Here is a 16,912-nt window from a genome sequence, read left to right on the forward strand (position 1 = left end):
AAAGGATTTCCCCTGGTCATCCGTTCTAGCATAATCTTTCTGATATTACTCTGCTTCCCCTCTCCCACCTCTTTAAAACATGAATGAAGCAGGTTTTAGAGTAGTCAGTACAAAATAATACTGTCTATATAAAAGCACTCTAGTATGCACCCAAATACGCTCATGTATACAACACACCCCATCCTGGAGTGAAATACAAAAAGAAAAAGAAAAACATAAGAAAAATAAGGAAAAAGAAAGAAAAGTATTTATTCCAAGATTTTAACCCTTTTTTCCCCCTAGTGAGTATGACTTTTGAGATTTTCTATGGTTTTATACTTGCCTGCACTTTCTGAAAATGAAAAAAGAGAAAAGTGTTAGTCACTCAGTCGTGTCCGACTCTTGTGACCCCATGGACTGTATGTAGCCTGCCAGGCTCCTCTGTCCATGCGATTCTCTGGCCAAGAGTGGAGTGGGTTGCCATATCCTCCTCCAGGGGATCTTTGCGACCCACTTTCTAATCTTTGGTAATTAATACTGATTACTCAAATAGTACATTTCAAACACATAATGGTGACTCTAACATAAGCAGTAACAACCCCCCTCTTTTTTTCTTTAGGTAAGGAAACAGAGCAAATGCTGCTCTAGCTAAGATTTTTGCGTTAGGTATCCAAAGGCACAGCAAGTAGGGACTTCATCTTCCAGTGCAGAGGGTATGGATTCAATCCCTGACCAGGGAGCTAGGGTCCTATATGTCTCATGGATGGGCAACCAAAAAATGGAACAGAAGCAATTTGGTAGCAAATTCAATAAAGACTTTAGAAATGGACTCTATCTATCTATATCTATATATGTGTGTGTGTGTGAAGTCGTTCAGTCGTGTCTGACTCTTTGTGACCCCGTGGACCGTAGCCCGCCAGGCTCCTCTGTCCATGGGATTCTCCAGGCAAGAATACTGTAGTGGGTTGCCATTTCCTTCTCCAGGGGATCTCCCCAACCCAGGGATCGAACCTGGGTCTTCTGCATTGCAGGCAGACACTTTATCCTCTGAGCCACCAGGGAAGCCCCTATATCTATCTATCTATCTATCTATCTATCTATCTATCTATCAAGTCATGGCAAATAATTCAGGGATTAAATTTTTTTCCTTTGTCCTTTACAGAGTTTTCTATGAGGGATAGTGGAGGGTCAGAAGTAGAAAGAATGGTTTTAACAATAACATCAGTAACCACAGCAGTTAAGAAATGTCCTACCACATATTCTCATTTAAAAAAAAGAAAAAAAAGTCTGTGTAAAAGTATAAACACACACGCAAACCAACAGCCCAATCAAGAGCAGCAAATGAGACTCTGCCACACCCAACCTCCCCGAGCCTCAATCCACAAGTCAGTGACTGTAGACAAGGCTCTTCCACTGCACTTGTAAAGATCTCTCTCAGGCAACAGCCAAGGAAAGCTGAAAGCCCTGCTCTGGGAGACTGTGATTACTGAGGATGGAGGGAGGGGCAGGAAGACTTGGTAAACCCTCAGGACTTGCACAGCAGCAGGCTTTTCATCTGTGTTAGCGCTTTACCTGAAAAAAACCATTTTTTAAAATCTGTCATTAGCTCCAAAATAAATGAATTCTCCAGTTGAATAACTGGGACAATTTGCAATTATTTGGTCAAATGCCAAAATACCTCTGCAGCTTTGCTGACATGGACATGGCAGTAAGGCTTGCAAAGGACGCATTTGGCACGAGTCAAACTGATGGGAAAGAAATGGCTATCATAACATTGGCAACCAGATAAAAGGACTTTTAAAAATATCTGCTGGCACAAATTTTCATTTATTCTAAGGATACAATCCACTGAGTAACTTGGCTTTACTTGAAGGGTAAATTTTAGAGCAAAATGCCATTTCTTTTGAGAAGGAGGTTATCAAAATAATTGTACTTTCCTGTTCTTACTTTCCAGAGAACTGAGCATGTGTGGCATTCATGCTAACACAGTGATATAGCTCAGTGTCACCATGGCAGGGAGAGAAATGTGCCCCAGATACACAAGTCACACTGGAGATTTGTATACTGGTCTAAGAACTTTTCATCACTACTTAAAAAAAAATATGTAAAGTGGAATATTTTGTGGTTTTCCATAGATTAGGTTTCCTGTATGCTGTTTAATTGAGGTTATAAGTGAGAGTGAATCCAGTTCTCTGAAGCGCTTTTTCTCTGAATACTGAGCACTCAGCAATCCAGCCAGCAAGGGCTTGGTTTCATGTTACCACTGTTGAACGAATCTGGGTTCTTTTCCAACACCTTCTCGCCTTGGGTAACCTCTTCTTTGTCCTTTGCTGTAAGCTAGAGCTGGGGAAAAAAAAAAAAAGGCATTTCCCTTGGCGTCTGACATGCAAACAGGAAGAAGAGCAGATGAGAGAATGGCAAAGGATGGAGATTCACAGGTTATCACCTGCCACAACCATCAATATCCTCCTGCAGGATGTGAGACTGAGTTTTGACACTAAACACGTTAACTGAGAAAACCGTCTGGCCAGAAAAAGTATCATTAACTCAACCAACAACCATTCAGATTTTTTTTATATATAAATTTTCCAAATAGGGATTTTTAGATGTACAACATCATAGACATCATCACTCTTACAGGACAAATTTTAGATCAAGAGGAAGAATGGATTTTAGGACCACTGAACAATGCAAGGACAAAGCATGTAACACTTCATATGAAAAATAAATAAATAAGAGAAAATCACAAAAACACTCACTCAAAAAAGTATCTGCACCCCCCATCATCGCTGCAGTATTATTCACAATAGCCAACACATGGAAGCAACCAAAGTGCCCATTGATGGATGAATTGATAAAGAAACATGGTATATACGCAATGGAATATTATTCAACAATAAAAAAGGAAATCTTGCCATTTGTCAGCATGGATGGACCTTGAGGGCATTATGCTAACTGAATAGGTCAGCGAAAGGTAAATTTCATGTGATCAATTTTTGTGTAAAATAAAAATAATAATTGGGAAAAAAAAGTTCATAGATAAAGAAATCATCTTAGTGGTTGCCAGAGAAGGGGGGTTAGTGGCAGATGAACAAAGGTCCATCTAGTCAAAGCTATGGTTTTTCCAGGAGCCATGTATGGATGTGAGAGTTGGACTATAAAGAAAGCTGAGCACCAAAGAATTGATGCTTTGGGACTGTGGTGTTGGAGAAGACTCTTGAGAGTCCCTTGGACTGCAAGGAGATCCAACCAGTCCATTCTAAAGGAAATCAGTCCTGAATATTCATTGGAAGGACTGATGCTGAAGCTGAAACTCCAATACTTTGGCCACTTGATGTGAAGAACTGACTCATTTGAAAAGACCTTGATGATGGGAAAGACTGAAGGGAGGAGGAGGAGGGGACAACCAAGGATGAGATGGTGGGATGGCATCACTGACTCAATGGACATGGGTTTGACTAGGCTCCAGGAGTTGGCGATGGACAGGAAGGCCTGGCATGCTGCAGTCCATGGGGTCGTAAAGAGTTGGACATGACTGAGCAACTGAACTGAACTGAACTGAACCGAAAGGGGCAAAGCTGCTTAAAAGTATAAACCTCAGTTATAAAAAAAGGATGTCCTGGAGATGTACTGTAGCGCAGTGACCCTAGTTAATGAAACTGTATTGCATATTTGAAAATTGCTTAGAGAGCATAATTTAAAAGTTCTCATCACAAGAAGAAAAATTTTGTCTATGTATGATGAAGAACTTACTGTGGTGACCATTTCACATAATATACAAATACCCAATCATTATATTCCATATCCAAAACTAATGTCAATTATATCTGAATTGTTAAAAAACAGAACTATGAGGAAAAAAAAGAACTCAAACATGGAATACAGAAGCATCATGTATATTTTCTTTAAAATTTTTAGTATCTCTTTCCTATTTTGCTTAGAAATTATGTGTCTTATCTTCAAACATTATTACTCTCTAAGAAACTGGAATCACTTTGTTTGAAACAAACCTTGCTTTATTCCTGGAGAGAGAAGCATCTGCGCTGGTGTCATGCGGATACAGCTAACTTCTCCCTACCCTCGTTTCTCAAAGAGCCTTGAAGGCACTGCCAACAGGCCATTCTTTGTAGTAACTCCTGTGCCAAGAACTGTTCACAGGTTTGCAGCCAAACTTGGATCAATGTGCAATAAGCAGTTTTGCTACAACCGTGCGTATCCTGTGAGATGGAAGCCCAGGCTGAAGAGCTCAAATTGAACAGGTAACATACCCTCCATTTTTAGGGGATGGTGGAGCCAGAGCCTTGTCCTGTGAATGCAGAAGAACTCTGCCGTGTGAGTTTGTGTTGGGAGTGAGCGGGGGCAACAGACTGTGACCCCAAGATGTAACAGAGCGAACAGTGACACTCAGTGGAGATATGAGGATCTCCGAGGCATTCCTTTAGGCTGTGATCATGATTCCTTTCATTATCTCTTGCTTAATTTGTGTTAAACATATTTATCTTTTTAAATCTCTCCAAACAGTATTTGTGCTGCGTGCTTAGTCTCTCAGTTGTGTCTGACTCTTTGTGACCCTTTGGACTGTAACCCACCAGGCTCCTCTGTCCATCGGACTTTTCAGGCAAGGATACTGGAGTGGGTTGCCATTTCCTTCTCCAGGGGATCTTCCTGACCCAGGAACAGAACCCACAACTCATGTGTCTCCTGCACTGCAGGTGGCTTCTGTACCCACTGAGCCATCCAGGAAGCCCATTCTTTAATATTCATAATTGAGAACAACTGTGCTAATCACACTGGAGTGGCCCAGCATCCCTTTTCTATGACAGTGTTCTGTAAATCACATCAATTCAAGGCAGAGGGGAGGCTTTGGAACTGTATAAGGAACCAGACCCCACTCCAGTTCACCCTGGTCATGAGAATGTGAGAGGGGATACTCGTCTAATATGAAGCAACCCCAAAAGGTATTATCCCTGAATTCCAGAGGGTCACCCTGCCATAGGACTCACAATCACCCCCACAACCTCACCACCATGACCATCACCGTCATCATTCCATCTCCACTGCTGCTGCTGCTGCTGCTGCTAAGTCACCTCAGTCGTGTCTGACTCTGTGTGACCCCACAGACGGCAGCCCACCAGGTTCCCTCATCCCTGGGATTCTCCAGGCAAGAACACCGGAGCGGGTTGCCATTTCCTTCTCCGATGCATGAAAGTGAAAAGTGAAAGGGAAATCACTCAGTCGTGTCCGACTCTTCGTGACCCCATGGACTGCAGCCAGCCAGGCTCCTCCGTCCATGGGATTTTCCAGGCAAGAGTACTGGAGTGGGGTGCCATTGCCTTCTCCGTCCATCTCCACTACTGCCACCATAATCACAACCCATGGGTTGAATAATGTCTCCCCCGCCCCCCCAAATTAATGACCATGCAGAACTCGGGAATGTGACCTTATTTGGACTGCACATGTTACCAAGACGAGATCACAATGGAGTAGACTGGGCCCTAAATCCAGTATGGCGGTCCTTACAGGAAGAGGAGAATTTGGGCAGAGAAACACGGACACAAGAGGTAGACACCATGTAAAGAAGGAGACAGACACTGGAGTGATGAATTTCCAAGGGAAAGAATGCTAAGGATGGCTGGCAACCATCTGAAGCCAGAAGAGGTATGAAAAGATTTTTCGCTAGAGACTTCAAAAGGAGCATGGACTGGTCAGGACCTTGATTTCAGACTTTGGGCTTCTGTACTTGACAGAATAGATTTCTACTGCTTTAAGCCACCCAATCTGTGGTATATACTTTATTGCAGCAGCCTTAACTTGGGCATTGAAGAATCTGCCCAAAATGTGGGAGACTTGGGTTCAATCCCTGAGTCAGGAAGATCCCATAGAGAAGGGAATGGTTACCCATTCCGGTATTCTTGCCTGGAGAATTCCATGACAGAGGAGCCTGGTGGGCTACAACCTTTGGGGTCACAAAGAGTCGGACATGACTGACTAACAATTTCACTTTTACTTTTTAGGAAATGAGTACAACTCCACCCACCCCATTGTTCCCACCACCATCAGCATCTACCCCCTCCTCAGCTGCATTACTATGAAAACATTGTGAAAAAGATACTTCAGATAACTTCCTTTCAGGCCAACACTGGGACTTGGTTTTACTGGTCAGCAGCTGACACCACAAGATGAACCCATGTAAGTATCTTAACCACAAGCGGACTGACCCTTATTTCTGGGATTTACAGGTCTAGTATCTTTTCTTTTTTAATACCCAAACTTCTGGTTTGAGCTTGACATGACCATTTTTCCCCATTCCCAAAGAACAAAGATGGTTTGACATGAAGAAGACATCAAAGACCATTCACTTTAACCCCATAATCTGATAGCATTGAGGGATATGATCTCTAGAAAGGTCAAGTAATTTGCATAAACTCAGTGAATCAGCTTCTGGCAGACTCAGATCCAGAATTCAGATATCCTGACTCAGCCAACTTGCTAAGACTGCTGCCACAAGAGGGTGTGTAGTTATCTTTTAATACCTACTACCAAGAAAAGTTATGACCAACCTATACAGTATATTCAAAAGCAGAGACATTACTTTGCCGACTAAGGTCCGTCTAGTCAAGGCTATGGTTTTTCCTGTGGTCATGTATGGATATGAGAGTTGGACTGTGAAGAAGGCTGAGTGCCAAAGAATTGATGCTTTTGAACTGTGGTGTTGGAGAAGACTCTTGAGAGTCCCTTGGACTGCAAGCAGATCCAACCAGTCCATTCTGAAGATCAACCCTGGGATTTCTTTGGAGGGAATGATGCTAAAGCTGAAGTTCCAGTACTTTGGCCACCTCATGAGAAGAGTTGACTCATTGGAAAAGACTCTGATGCTGGGAGGGATTGGGGGCAGGAGGAGAAGGGGACGGCAGAGGATGAGATGGCTGGATGGCATCACGGACTCGATGGACGTGAGTCTGAGTGAACTCCGGGAGATGGTGATGGACAGGGAGGACTGGCGTGCTGTGATTCATGGGGTCGCAGAGTCGGACATGACTGAGTGACTGAACTGAACTGAACTGAACTGAACCAAGTACTGATGGCTTCCCTGGTGGCTCAGATGGTAAAGAATCTGCCTGAAACGTGGGAGACCTGAGTTCAATCCCTGAGTTCGGAAGATCCCCTGGATAAGGGGACAGTAACCCATTCCAGTATTCTTGCCTGGGAAATCCCACGGACAGAGGAGCCTGGCAGGCTACCGTCTATGGGGTCACAGTGAGTCGGACACAACTGAATGACTAAGTATTAGGAAGCAATAAATGAAAAGCATAAACATTCTCCACCCTACTACCAACGCATTGGTTCATTTAAACCTCATTTATCCTCACCAGAAAAATGTGTGAACCAGACCCAGAGATAAAATTACTTAAATATTCACTAGGGTATCAGCGGGGATAGTCACATAATGACATGTAAGGAAGACGTTTTCTTATATTAGTATTGCATCACTGAAATATATTTCCACTGCTAAGGGGGCTACCCCTAAAATTAATTCTATACACCTGTATACAATATAAATAACCTGAAGGTCGTCTCAAAATATAGCTGAGGTAGAATTCTTATCGAGCAATCAGGAAGGAACTCCGGAATCATGAGAGTACTGATCAGTATGTAAATGAAGATTATCTACATCATGTATCCAGGTGTCAACAAATTAAAGAAGGCCTCTGTGTTCTAAAGCACCTGGTAATGACAAAATGTAATGATAAACACAATTAGGTATATTGATTCCTTTTGTTCTTTTAAAGTCATCTCATTGTACTTTCAAATCAGTGTGTTTTAAGACACAATCTCTAATACTGAAATGACTCTTTTCTAAACCTCAACTACTAAAAACTTTGAAAGAAAGGTATCAAGGCACCTGTACTTTTGATGTTAAAACTGAGGCACCACCATTTAGGAGAAAAACAGTTAAGATTAGCTCCCCAAGCAAGGCAAGATGTAATTATGTATAATCCAGCTCCATGTTCACAGTCAAAATCAGTTCAGTTCAGTTCAGTTCAGCCACTCAGTCGTGTCCGACTCTTTGCGACCCCATGAATCGCAGCACGCCAGGCCTCCCTGTCCATCACCAACTCCCGGAGTTACTCAGACTCACGTCCATCGAGTCCGTGATGCCATCCAGCCATCTCATCCTCTGCCGTCCCCTTCTCCTCCTGCCCCCAATCCCCCCCAGCATCAGAGTCTTTTCCAATGAGTTAACTCTTCTCATGAGGTAGCCAAAGTACTGGAGCTTCAGCTTTAGCATCATTCCTTCCAAAGAAATCCCAGGACTGATCTGCTTTGGAATGGACTGGTTGGGTCTCCTTGCAGTCCAAGGGAATCTCAAGAGTCTTCTCCAACACCACAGTTCAAAAGCATCAATTCTTTGGCACTCAGCCTTCTTCACAGTCCAACTCTCACGTCCATACATGACCACAGGAAAAACCATAGCCTTGACTAGACGGACCTTAGTCGGCAAAGTAATGTCTCTGCTTTTGAATATGCTATCTAGGTCGGTCATAACTTTTCTTCCAAGGAGTAAACTGAACTGAAGTCGCTCAGTCATGTCCAACTCTTTGCGACCCCATGGACTGTAGCCTACTACGCTCCTCCGTCCATAGCATTTTCCAGGCAAGAGTACTGGAGTGGGTTGCCATTTCCTTCTCCAGAGGATCTTCCTGACCCAGGGATCAAACCCAGGTCTCCCACACTGTAGGCAGACGCTTTACCCTCTGAGCCTAAGTGTCTTTTAATTTCATGGCTGCAGTCACCATCTGAAGTGATTTTGACAAAATCAGTTAGTCCTCAGTTATTCAGTTAATCTAAATACTCTCAGCTAAAAATATTTTTATTTAAATTTTCTTTTTTTACTTTACAATACTGTATTGGTTTTGCCATACATTGACATGAATCCACCACAGGTGTACATGAGTTCCCAACCCTAAACCCCCCTCCCACCTCTCTCCCCATATCATCTCTCTGGATCATCCCCGTGCACCAGCCCCAAGCATCCTGTATCCTGTATTGAACCTAGACAAGCGATTCGTTTCTTACACGATAGTATACATGTTTCAATGCCATTCTCCCAAATCATCCCACCCTCTCCCTCTCCCTCAGAGTCCAAAAGTCTGTTCTTTACATCTGTGTCTCTTTTGCTGTCTTGCATACAGGGTTATCATTACCATCTTTCTAAATTCTATATATATGTGTTAGTATACTGTATTGGTGTTTTTCTTTCTGGCTTACTTCACTCTGTATAATCAGCTCCAGTTTCATCCACCTCATTAGAACTAATCCAAATGTATTCTTTTTAATGACTGAGTAATGCTCCGTAGTATATATGTACCACAGCTTTCTTATCCATTCATCTGCTGATGGACATCTAGGTTGCTTCCATGTCTTGGCTATTATAAACTGTGCTGCGATGAACATTGGGGTACACGTGTCTCTTTCAATTCTGGTTTCCTCGGTGTGTATGCCCAACAGCGGGATTGCTAGGTCATAAGGCAGTTCTATTTGTAGTTTTTTCAGGAATCTCCACACTGTTCTCCATAGTGGCTGTACTAGTTTGCATTCCCACCAACAGTGTAAGAGGGTTCCCTTTTCTCCACACCCTCTCCAGCATTTATTGCTTGTGGACTTTTGGATCACAGCCATTCTGACTGGTGTGAAATGGTACCTCATTGTGGTCTTGATTTGCATTTCTCTGATAATGAGTGATGTTGAGCATCTTTTCATGGGTTTGTTAGCCATCTGTATGTCTTCTTTGGAGAAATGTCTATTTAGTTCTTTGGCCCATTTTTTGTTAAAGTCATAGTTTCCTTAATATCAGTTCCTTTCCCTTCATTAGAAATCTCCTTTTTTTCCTTTTACCAAGTTGATAACTTCATTATATATATGAATGAACTAACAAAAACACATCTATTTTTAAAATTTAACCTTCAGTAAAGTATATGCTGATATTATTTTCTAAGACTTTGAACAACTAAGCATTTATAACATGAAATTCCTATCATCATTAACTATTTCTGTCTCCACCAGGAAAGTCACCACAATATAAAGTGATTTTTTTTTTCTTAAAGCAGATAAATAGAGCTCCAAATTTCTAATTAGCATGTATATTTGGAAGCTACTGTGTTTTGCTTTAGGTAGTGGATGTAGGTCTTCCATAATTCTCAGAAGCAAGTAAGAATTCTAAAGCCAAATCAATTGCTTATTTGTTTAAATTTTTTATTCTTTCCCTAAATAATTCATTTCCTCCTCAAAATAGGTCAGGTGTGACACAGGAGGTAAATGGAATCTAGAAGATTTTTCAGATGGTGCTACTCTTCCTAGAAATATATTCATATTGGAAGCCTAACAGGTGTCTCAGATTTAATAGGTCCGAAACCAGTCTGCTGACTTCCTCACTACAAATCTCTTTCACTTCTGCAGCCTTCTCAGTAACCCTACCATTCACTCACTTTGCATGGATTAAATAAACAGACAAAACACTCTTCATTCATCCTTGATTGCTCTTTTGCCCTAATCCCTTTGCCCACGCCTACTCCATACAAATCTTTATTGTATATAGAGCTTGTAAAATTTCTTCCAAATCAGAACACCTCATACCCATTCTTCTGTTCCTAACACTGAGAGAGCTTTCCAGCCACTCTCCTTGCTCCTACATGCCACCCTATCACCTCTTTTCTGCACATGCCAACCACATCCCTATTCGGCAGCCTCCAACTCTTTTCCACCTCTCACAAAATAAATTTAAACTTCTTGTTGCAACCTAGCCCTGGCGAGCTCTCAGGCATCCTGTGCTGCCCTCTGTCCCTGCCTCCTTTATTCCATTCCAAGTCCCACTGGCACCAGAGTGCTTCTGGACAGGACAGACTCCCATGTCAAAACTTGGCATGTGCTCTTCCCCGTGCCTAGAGAAGGCTTTTTGCAGATATATTCTTGACTTTCTCAGATGCTACCTCCTCCCAGTCCTTCTCCAAACACCCTTTTAAAAACAGTACCCCATGCTATTGATCCAATAAAGGATGGGCTCTTCACTGAAAAGGCAATGATTTAGGATAAGACGAGGGCACAGAAGTACAGAGTATGGTATAGAAGAACTGGGTCTAAATATTTTCAGTGATGATGATGATGACAGCTGCTGCTGCTGCTGCTAACTCGCTTCAGTCGTGTCCGACTTTGTGCGACCCCAGAGACAGCAGCCCACCAGGCTCCCCCGTCCCTGGGATTCTCCAGGCAAGAACACTGGAGTGGGTTGCCATTTCCTTCTCCAATGCATGAAAGGGAAAAGTGAAAGTGAAGTCGCTCAGTCGTGTCCGACTCTTAGCGACCCCATGGACTGCAGCCCACCAGGCTCCTCCGTCCATGGGATTGTCCAGGCAAGAGTATGACAAGAGTTGACCACAGCAGTAGTAGCCAACACTCACTGAACATATGCCCAGTTCTGAGTGTTTTGTAATAACCAGTCATGGATGAATTATGAAGCCCATTTAAATCTTGTAACCCTTGAAGTTATTACAGTATCATCCCTTTTTAAAGATGAAGTTAACTAAGACAGAGAATATCTAGAAGAGCCTGCTTACCCCCTGAGCATTTTAATCCAATCAGGAAGATTTTTTAAAAGAAACATGAATAAACAAACTTATAAAATGTAAGGCCATGGAAATATTGTTAGTCTACCTATGTTTGTACAGGACTGCTTCCTCTAATAGAAGATGGCCCAAGACATTTGGAAGACTCTCAAAAGGCAAATTTCAATTATGCTATCACAAACAATCCCAGTGTAGAACAGAACAGGACAGAATGCATTCAAAGTGACAATCCAGTCATAGTATAAGGGATGATTTTTAAAAGACATGAAGAAAACATGAAAACTGGATATAGGGCAACTGTTGATTAAGAGATAAGGGTCTATAAAAACCAAGTGGGGAAAATGCAAAGAGCTGAAAATTGTGATAAAAGTATAAGAGTAATCAAAGGAGTTCCTTAAGTGATGTTCTACTGAATCTAACAAGGACATCGTTCTGGGCCTACTTGGGCTATATGGATTACAGTAACAGATGTGAAAGAGAATATGTTTTTCAACTCCTCTCTGATTCCATAATCTGTGACAAGGTCAGACAGTAGTCTGCTAGAAGAGAACTACCCTCTAAGACCCAGGTCTGCGGTCCAAAAAATACACTCAGATAGCCAGAGGATTTGCAGGTAGGGTATGCTCCACAAACCTGGAATAATATGGAGAATGGGAAAAGTGCCAAAAGACTTCTAAAACTAATTAAATCTAATGTAATTTGCAAGAAGGGGCAGAGGACAGAATTCATGACCTGCGGGAAAAAAATGAAGAGAGATTTGTGAGTACATAAAAAAACAGAAACATTGATCATCAGGGCCCATGTGGATTCATAAAGAACGAGTGAGGCCGAATAAATGCCTTTTCCTGTTTTGCTGAAGTTAGATAACAGTGCAGGATGTCAGATTCATGAATGACATGAAGCTGAAAAGAACAGCTTACACACTGCATGAAAGGGTCATGACAGTTCTGGTCTGGAGGCCTGGTATTGAGTCCAGGACTTAACAAGAGAAACTGACAAAAACAACAGCTATCATTTTTAAGCACTATTTACCAGGCACTGACTGTGCTTTCGCATGCATCATTTCCTTTAACTCACAACCTTCTGAGGCAGGTACTATGATAACCCAATATTAAAGATAACGAAATTTAGGCTGAGAGAAGATTGCCGAAGATTACAGGGAGGTGGCTTGAGAGTTTAGGATTAACTAGTGTGCTCCCAAAGACAGTATTCAGGATGCTGTGAGGATGGGAAGCTCTGCTGTATTAAAAAAAAAAAATTTTTTTTTTAATGGGGAAATTACTGATTTATCATAGACATGAAAGGGAACAGGAAAATAAGATTGTAGTCCTCACGTGTGTGAAAGCCTTCCACATGGAACAGGGACTGAATCACTCTTTTGGCTTCAGACAGTAGACTCGGTAAGAGTCTAGTCTTCCGCTAGAAGGTGGACTCTGACTAAGAACGAGACAGCACTTCAATGATTAACATCACGTGATAATAGAAGGGAAAGTCTAGAAGACCAGGAGCCATGTTACCAAAGGAATCTAAGCAGAGGGTGGGCAGCCACTTCTGTCAGGGGATAGTCGAGAGACTAGAACAAGACATGACGATTAGGGGGACCTCCCTGGTAGTTAAGACTCTGCACTCTCAAAGCAGGGGCACAGGTTCAACTGGGGAACAAAGATGCCATCTGCATGCCCACAGAGTATGCCCCTCCCCTCAAAAAGAGAGAGAGAAAGAGAGATGATGATGAGTAGGTTGGAAGCCCATCTGATTTCTTCCAAATTCTGAGATTCTATGAGGATGCAAATTTTGGTTATTACTATGATATATTCTGAAGTCTCAAAGGCAGATACATTCATGCTGCCACCTGGGACACAGGATGTCCTCTCCTGATTAGCATTTCCAAAGAAGCGCTGATAACTGATGCAAACATTTAGAGTGAAAGCCCAGGGCTCTGCTGGAATCACTAAATAATTCTGTAACCATCTTTAGATGTTAACATGGAAAGGACAAAACAGTGGAGCGTGTTTGTTTTCTCTCACTCTGCACCATTGCCCTGAAACAACAGCGATTTGTACTGGTGCCTGGGCCAGGCCTTTCAGAGACAGATAATGAGGCTGCTGGGCCCTAGTGGGTGGAAGTCTCCAGATGGGTTCAGTCGAGTGTTTGAGACCACGCAATGCTGACCGTGTGATATACTGGTTCTCGGCACACTCTTCTCTTTCAACCAATATTAAGCATTGTTAGCCAAACAGAAATACCAGAGATGGCAATTTGGTTGGGTTTGATGTCTCCATGCAACATTTCTCTCTCTTCTGGAAGTCAGTGGTGCTCTGTTTACACCGGTTTATTTCATTTTGTATTCTTTTATCACGTTAACCCATTGTTTGGGCTTCCATAACTTTAGAGAAAAACCTCATGTGTGACTTGTGCCTAATCTTTTATGAGAAGCACAGCTGGTCCTGTTGCTGCTTTTAGCATATCTGGAAATGGTTTTGAGGTACAATTACATGCCGCGCACCTGTGGGTCAGATGGTGACTGGGATGGAACCACACATTCCAGGCAGACGGGAGCTCTGAGTCTCTAAGAAAACAAACAAACAAAAAGAGACATCCACTTTCTTGCATGCCATGTTATACAGGGCTCAGATATCTTATGAGATACTTTAGAGTCCAAGTGAGCAGTTCATGGGAAGCAACAGAAAAAAAAGATCTTTAATTCACATCCAGGTTACAAAACCAGACCCTCCCATCACCAGCAGCGAGGACACAGAACAATTACTTAACTACTCTCTACACTTCAAGCTCCTTTACAGTGAAGTGGAGGTAATAATACCCACCCAACCATATTATATTGAGAATTAATGCAGATATTGTCTGTAATCCATGATAAGTACTTAGGAAATGCTCAGAACAGTGCAGTTACTGTTGACATTATTATATTTTCATTGGTTTCCTTTAGGAACCTAAAAGGTAAAATTAATTGCAGTGCCAAAGATTGTAAAGCTGGAGAGCAAGTGGTTGTAACCACTTCACAGGCAAATGCATTCGGCATGCCAGGCCACCTGTGAACCACTTGGCCTCCCTCTACCCTGGCCCAAGGGGCCTTACTCTACAAGCCAGGGCTGCCTCGGAACCAAGAAGACCTGTATCTGTTTTTCCTGGCACTAGTCCATGACTTCAAGGGGGTCCCTTGCCCCCTTTCTTTATTTAGAAAGCAAACCTTGTTTCAGAAATTCAACCTGAGAATCATGCCTGTGATGTGCTTCTCTCAGGAAAAGTGCCTCTGTGAGACCAGTCCCAGGTGGATCCGAGAGAACACACAAGATACACAGAGACCCCCTCACTAAGTTCAAGAAAGTCCTCTTCTGGACTTTCCTGCTGGTGCAGTGGATAAAAATCGCCTGCCAACGCAGGGGACACAGGTGCAATCCCTCACTGGGGAAGATTCCACATGCCTGGGAGCAACCGAGCCCTTGGGCCTCAACTACTGAGCCCATGCTCCCCAACAAGAGAAGCCCCCACAGCCAGAAGCCCTCGCACCACAGCAAACAGTGTCTCCCCCTGGCCGCAGCTAGAGAAAGTCCATGAGCAGCAGTGAAGACCTAGTGCAGGCATTAAGCAATTAAAAAAAAGAAAAAGAATGCCCTCTTCGACCAGACAAAAGTCTCAGAATGCCAGCTTTCCCTTTGGAAAGTAGCTAACCCTGCTCACAAAATCGATATACTGATAGATACTTTCTGGAACTGTGGGCAGGTTGAGTAAATGCCTAAGTGAAATGAATGCCTCAAGGGTATGCCCACAGGTAACCATCATTTGTGCATCATTTGTGTCCCTTCTGTAAAAAAAAAAAAAATTTGAAAGGTAATTTTTAGAAAAGACTACATCCCCCCCCATTTCCTGCAATCTCTCCTCATAATTTTAGACTTTGTCTAAGATCACATTTAATTTGAAGATCTAATAAATTTTACTATCCAAATGGCAAAGATTTCAGATATACACAAGGTATACATTTTGTTAAGAGAAATCCAGCGCTGCCTATAAGAGACTGTAGGAGTTGTCCATGTTCTTAGGAGCTGGCCTCACTTGCTCCCTGGACCCTCTGTGCTCAGTCGTGTCTGACTCATTGAGACCCCATGGCCTGTAGCCCGCCAGGCTCCTCAGTCCATGGGTATTCTCCAGGCAAGAATACTGGAGTGGATTGCTATGACCTCTTCCAGGGGATCTTCCCAAGCAAGGTATTGAACCCAGGTTTCCCACATTGCAGGCAGGTTCTTTACCATCTGAGCCACCAGGGAAGGCCAACTAAGCACACATATATTTCGTTAAGACAAACTCAGTGCTGCCTATGAGAGACTGTAGGAGTTGTCCATGTTCTTTCAGGACCTGTCATCACTTGTCCCCTGGCCCCTCCATGGTGGAAGCACAGGGAAGTCCCAGCTGCGAGTCTGCTTCCTCCAATACCACAGCCCCTCAGCCCCCGCCCCAGACCATATCAGCAAAATCACACTGATTGTGATACTGTGACTTCTTTAGAATCCCAGGACAGTCTGAATTACTATGAACCTGCACTCTACCTACACACACCAAGTATTTATTTTGTGGGGAGGGGGGTGGGGGTGGGTGGTTACATAACATTAATTATATTAAGTCTTCATGCTCAGGAACTGTTTATGTAATGCAAAGTGCTGGGACCTCCCTCCCCCTGACATGTTCAAACACAACCCTGACAACACTGTCATCAACATGCACTTATGTCTGAGCATTTCAGTTGCCATTAAGCTTTATCTGTGGCTTTTATTGTGTGAAAGCAATACTGCAGCTAAGTTTCCCAGAGAAGTAGCTTTAGAAATTCCGTTTGAATTGTTTTAAGTAGCAGCAATGCAATACCTGGGGGCTTCCCAGGTAGCACTAGTGGTAAAGAACCAGCCTGCCAATGCAGGTAGATGTAAGAGGTGCCAGTTCGATCCCTGGGTCAGGAAGATCCTCTGGAGGAGGGCATGGCAACCCACCCTACTATTCTTGCCTGGAGAATCCCATGAACAGAGGAACCTGGTGGGCTACAGTCCATGGGGTCGCAAAGAGTCCAACGTGATTGAAGTGACTTGGCACACACACACACAAACATACAATGCAATATCTAGATGATTAAGAAAATTTAAACCCACTGAAACACGTAGGTTAAGGTAGTAGAATGAGTTGGCAGTTGCAAAATACCCCCCATCAAGGATTTCTTGATCTGGGAGTCTCTACCTCAGCAGGGAGAAAGAGAGAAACAGAGAGAGAGCGGAAATTTTCTTTCAATATCAATAAACATTTTCATCAAA

The 16,912-nt window shown here is 42.9% G+C and overlaps 1 protein-coding gene and 1 non-coding gene across 6 annotated transcripts in view; both read right to left on the minus strand.

The window, feature by feature from the left end:
* Positions 1 to 16,912, minus strand: part of NRG3 (neuregulin 3) — a 1,229,096-nt gene that overhangs the window by 1,182,921 nt on the left and 29,263 nt on the right. The window lies entirely within an intron of this gene.
* On the minus strand, positions 969 to 1,041 carry TRNAC-GCA. Its single transcript has one exon. It is a non-coding gene; the product is annotated as a tRNA-Cys (tRNA).

Source organism: Capra hircus, chromosome 28 (genome assembly GCF_001704415.2).
Source record: "Capra hircus breed San Clemente chromosome 28, ASM170441v1, whole genome shotgun sequence".
Classification (NCBI taxonomy): domain Eukaryota; kingdom Metazoa; phylum Chordata; class Mammalia; order Artiodactyla; family Bovidae; genus Capra; species Capra hircus.